The following is a 6336-nucleotide window of genomic DNA, read 5'->3' on the forward strand; positions in this document are numbered from 1 at the left end:
ACGCTGCCTCAAAGCCACAGTCCATTATTTCACCATGCTCCTTTTGCAAGGAAGGACCTCTTAAAGGGCAATCATCCTGATATTCATAAAATCATGGGCTGTAATATGACGATGAATGCATATTTTGTTCTATTTACGGCTTTTTGAAGCATAAACACAAGCATTATGGTTGCAGTGATGCCGAGATGTGCGAGGCGCCCACACCTGGACTGCAGCATCCTCTTCACTTGATTAGTGCTGCTCATGGTAGGATTGGTGTGAAAAGAATCATTGTGTCATTTTGCATCCATTGAACTGATGTGTGAAAATACGCCCCTACAAATGTGAACATTTGGTTATCACAGTGTTCCCACACTGATGTGCATTCACTCTACCACCAGAAAAGAGAGAGAGGTTCATATTAGGCCTGTTTCATACGTATAGCTACTGCGTCTGCAGAGCGTCACAGCTTGATTTCAATAGTTGCTGTTTTAAAATGTAATTTATTCTTGTGACGTCAAATCTGAATTTACAGCATCATTAGTCTTCAGTGTCACATGATCCTTCAGAAATCATTCTAATATACTGATTTGCTGCTCAAGAACATTTCTGATTATTATTCATGTTGAAAACAGTTGTGCTGCTTAGCATTTTTGTGGAAACTGTGAAACTTTTTTTCTTCCAGATTCTTTGATAAATAAAAAGGAACAGCATTTATTTGAAATAGAATTATTATTATTATTATTATTATTATTATTATTATTTGTAACATTATAAAAGTCTTTACTGTCATTTTTAATCAATTTAACGCATCCTTGCTGAATAAAAGTATAAATTTTTTAAAAAGTCGGAAATGTATAAATATACTTGGTGATTGCAAGTTAGGTAATTACAACTTTTTATCTCATAATTCAGACTTGTCTTCTCGCAATTCTGAATTGCGTGTGTATATCTCACAATTTGGACTTCTCGGAATTGCAAATTGTGAGATATAAATTCACAATTGAAGAAATAAGTCAGAATTCTGAGTTTATATCTCCCAATTCTGACATTTTTTCTCGCAATCCTGAGAAAAAAATCATAATTGCAAGAAGGTGAGACATAAACTCTGAATTGTGAGAAAAAAAGTCACAATTGAAAGTTTTTTTTTTATTCCATGGTGGAAACAGGCTACCGTCATACACATGCAAATACTGGATAAATTATTTTTAAATTAAATGCATTATAAAATAATGAGATGTTTTGTACTGCACGGATGAAAGAAAGCCACACAGAAGGTTTGGAACATGAGGATGAGTTAAAAAATTCAGAACTTACGCAGACTATTTTTTAAGTGAAATGTTCCTTTAAAATATGTTTTATTTTTGGAAATAATCTGTGTGAAGCTGCTATTTATTTTGGGCATAAACATACTGGGTATATCGCATCAGCATTACCAATGACACCCTGCATGTAATACTATTTGAGTGAAGAAAGATGACAAGATTTTAGGCCCATCTGTACTGCAGGTAAACAACAACATGACAAAGACACTAATAGAAGAGATCATAAATCATGAGACATGAGTATTTTCAGGCCATTCACTGCAGTGGTTTGAAAACAGCATGGCATGAAGGATTCATTTCACTTATTGCCTCAAGCACAAGTACACAAACCCCCACACACAGCTTCCTATTCCCTCCCCATTGCACTTCCTTTGTTTTGTATCAGTCTACATTATTTCTTTACGCCTTGTGCCTTGAGAAAATCCCTCGCCTGCAAACTGCGGGACATCCACCATGTGGAACGGCATCCAGAGACACAGCGAGAGTCAAACATCTGCTGTAGCGTTCGGCTTCTCTTCTCAGTGTGAGCCTGTGGCGTCTTGAGTAATGACTGTACTGCTATCGTTGTCTGACAGAGCGACGTATACCCTCAAACCACTTTCCCTGCTCCTGCAGAAGAGATACAGAAACATACCTAAGCACACAAACAGGTGTGTGAATCCTTCCTTTAGAGTCCACTACTGATTTGTATTAACAAGTGTTTTTTTAAGACCACTCTTGCATATAGACATATATATGCAAAATTTTGAGGTTTTTGAAAGTCTCTTCTGTTCACCAAGGCTGATCAAAAATGCAGTAATATTGTGAAATATTATTACACTTCAAAATAATCATTTTATATTTTAATATATTCTAAAATATAATTTATTCCTGTGATGCAAGACTGAATTTTCAGCATCATTACTCCAGTCTTCAGTGTCACATGATCCTTCAGAAATCATTCTAATTTGCTGATTTGCTGCTCAAGAAACATTTCTAATTATGTTGAAAACAATTGTGCTACATAATGTAGAAGTTTTGATACATTTTTTTCAGTATTCTTTGATGAATATAAAGTTCAAAAGAACATTTATTTTAAATGTTTTTTTTTTTTGCAATATATTTTGATCAATTTAATGCATCCTTTCTGAATGTAAGTATTTTTTACATAATAAATAAATAAAATGTGTTGAAAGAAAAATCATTTCCCACAAAAATAGTTAGCAACTGTTTTCAACATTATTCCCATGCATGTTTTTTTTTTTTTAATGATTCCCATACATTTTTAAAGTGCCTCATCTTGGGTAGTGAAAGGTTCATATTTTGGTTTTGGGAGTCCCCAACAACAGGTTGACATGCATGCAAGGTCAAAAAACACTTTAATTGTCTTATAATATGCATTTATTTTTACTTCACTTGCTCAGCGACTCCCAAACGATTCGCTCAACGATTCATTTTTCCAAACCCCTCCTTTGCGTGACGCTAATCTGCGGTGATTGGTCCGATTCGTCTCATTTTCATTTAATCTTGTCTGTAATGCCTGATAAAGCAGCGTTTGTGAGCACAGTGCTGCTTTGTGTACAGCGTTACCGGGGAAACCGCTATTTTTACCGCTCCAAAAGCAGCACCTAGTGGCAAAGAATGAATTTGCATTTTCATTCAGACCACTGCGAAATGACCAACAAGTGGCCGGGCAATATGTTGACATCAACATGAAATGGCTTGGAATTCGTTTTAAAAAGGACTCGTTTCAATGATTTAGAGTCGACTCTTTCTTTTGAGAGACAATAACTTTATGCACGGTGCACTTTCAGATTTAAAACTTTGCAGGATGTTTTCATTCACTTCGAGCTGTGTTACACACTGCATGAAAGGTAATTTTCAAAAATCCATAATAGGGGCACTTTAAATAATTAGTTGAAGTTGTACTCCCCCGCATATGTAGGCTATATATCATTTTTAGATATTGTATAAAAATTATATATTAATTTTATAGTATTTTAGTAGTAATTTTATAGTATTGATTTTATAGTAATTTTATATTTATATAGTATATACAAATCATATGTATTATATATTACCATTTTAAATACATTTTGCTTATATAAAAGGTCAATTCAGACCATGTTTTTGTGAATTCTGCTGTCAGTCCAGCCCCTACAGCTAAAGGCCACATGTTTTATCAAACCACCAAGGGCAGACGGAGCCATTCACACATGATGCCTTCATGCATTCAAAAAAAATAAAATCTGGACAGAGTGCAACAGACTAGAAACGAATGCAAGCTGCATTCTTCAAAGCTGAACAAATTATAGCTTGACATGGCATCTTACAAACACGCCGTTTATGATGTGAGATGCTGAATAAACAGCCAAGCGTGACGCAACAACCAAAGATGTCCATCTGGTGCATGTGCACATGGGCAAACCATTATAAAAATAGCTCAGACGAAAAGCAAGAACAAGTCCTGTGTGAACGGCCCATAAATCTGCTTTGGACAGACTGACAAATGTGACTGTAAATACACTGTATATAGACTTTCAAGTGTGCTTTTTCTTTGAATATCAGTGATTGCTTGTGGTCAAATCACAGCCATATATATTCAGTGCAACATGTGATATTGTTTAATAGCATAGTATATATTTAAATCTCAGTTTGTTTTATTCTATTTGTGTTTGTTTGTTTGCTAGAATTCTAGACACTGACGTCCCGTCTTCTGTGATCACATGAGCTGAATCATAAATATAACCAACAAGTTATATTACATTCCCTAAGCGGCTCAGGTGAGCGACTGAAGCTTTTTTTGAATCACTGCCACAGAACATTGGATGAAACCACATGTTTTTTCCTTTTTCACAAAATAAGCTGCTTAGCTTGTTATTTTAAAATGTTTCTCAGGGAGAATCGTTGGATTAGTGTGTGATTTGTAGGTATTAATTGTAGTGATCTGGCTCACACTAGACAAACAAACAACATTTTAAGAAACAAACACACAAAATAATCTGCAAGCGTGTAGAAAACGAAAACTTAAGCATTTAGGTGGTATTGCGCCACTGACAAACTTAAACACCTCTGACTGGCCATTGTATTCAACAGACATGTCTGTGATTGGCTACGATGCTCAACGCTGTTAAACACGTTGCAAATAGAAACTTTTGACGCTCTTCTTACAGGCTCACACAAATACGTGCAGGAGAGTTTGAAAGCAGCGCCTGTGAAACATGAGTGAAACTGGCTAGCTTACTTTATAAGCTAAATTTAGGATGACCAGATGTTTCTAGGTTTGGCAAGCGTTTTCAAGTATTCTGGATTACATCAAGCAGAAACTCCTGACACATAGTGTTTCTAATAGAGCTTTGGGGTTTAGCCAAAATACTGACTCCATTAGTCATGAGCATCATTGACTGGTTTTATTAACCGGAGCTTAGGCGTAGCTTACGGCACGCTGCATTTTGAAGAGAGAATCTCTGTTTAGCTATGCTAAAGCACTGAAGCTTTGAAAGCAAAGTCTCACTGCAGGGCAAAGAGTCAGTATAGATCTGTTGTTTCTGACGTCTGGGAGTTTGAAGTCTCTCATAGTACTTGGTTAATGATCTCTTAAATAAAGTGAGCATGAGGAATTCTAATCTTTTTTGGGGCAATTGAGGCTCAAATAATTTATTGATCTACATTGTATCAATACTTAGAGACAACAAACAACTGAGATGACACCTCAATTCCATGCGTCTAATGCCTCTTTCACACATACAGCATCCCTAGCAATTAAACATATTCTGGAAGGCGTTTGAATATAAATTGCAGCAGTAGATAGTATATTAGGAACAAGATGATTGATTATCAATGCATGAATACAACTGTTTTCCATGCAACATTTTCAGTCATTATGTCTCTGCAGGCTATACATTATTTAGAACAGTAAAATCATTCACAGTAGTAACTTCTCCATCACAAGATGGATCACATGAGATAAAGTGTCTTCACTACCATTGGTAGCCGCAGTAATGATGCACTGCTGATTGGCATAAAAATAAACATTTATTAAGTTTTTCATATTACCAGACAGGTCGCTTATGTCGCCAAAAATTGCACGGAATCAACAAACCCAGCTTTCTTTCATGTATTGACATATTTCATATTAAAACAGCAAATTTGGGAAGTATTTTTCAAAGCAATAATTTGCTACTTGCTAGTTGGTTGCAGGTATTAGGGGGTGGATCATTCTTATTCTAGAGAGCATATGATTGGACAAAAATCTGTGTAGTGCAGGATGAGTCATAAATATTTTTGTTCTATTTCCTGGAAGACAAAGTCTGTAAATATTAATTTTAAAAGTGTTTCTCTGTTCAAAATGAATTTTGTCGACATTTAGGAGAACTAGTATTTGTTCAAATTATTTTTGATGTTTTTGAAAGAAGATTCTTATGCTCACAATGGCTACATTTATTTGTTCAAAAATACTGTAAAAACTGCAATTTTGTAAAATATTATTACAATTTAAAGTGACTGTTTTCTGTTTGAATGTATTTTCCAATGTAATTTATTTCTTTGGTGCAAAGCTGAATTTTCAGCAGTCCTTACTCCGGTCTTCAGTGTCACATGATCCTGCAGAAATCATTCTAATCTGCTGCTTTTATTAATGTTGCAAACAGTTGTGCTGCTTAATATTTTTTGTGGAAACTGGTATATTTTTTAGGATTCTTTGATGAATAGAAATTTCAAAAGATCTGCATTATTTGAAAAAGAAATTTTTCATTACATAAATGTCTTTACTGTCAATCAATTTAATCCATCCTTACTGAATAGAAGCATTAATCTCTTTCAAAACAAGTATTATTGACCCTAAACCATTCAATGTTAGTGTGTAGAATGAATGTCTTTAAGAAAGATTATATGAATATTGTCCCAACAAAACCGATAGACACTGACTAGTATCAAATTAACATCAGTTGCACTAGGGTTCATATAAAATTCAAAGATCTGAAAAGTTAATTAGCTACATATTCAAGCAGAAATGATCCCAACACTGCCTTCAATCAACCCAAAAACCCGAACC

This window comes from Sinocyclocheilus rhinocerous, unplaced genomic scaffold, assembly GCF_001515625.1.
Source record: "Sinocyclocheilus rhinocerous isolate Xijiao unplaced genomic scaffold, SAMN03320098_v1.1 scaffold5769, whole genome shotgun sequence".
In the NCBI taxonomy this organism is placed as follows: domain Eukaryota; kingdom Metazoa; phylum Chordata; class Actinopteri; order Cypriniformes; family Cyprinidae; genus Sinocyclocheilus; species Sinocyclocheilus rhinocerous.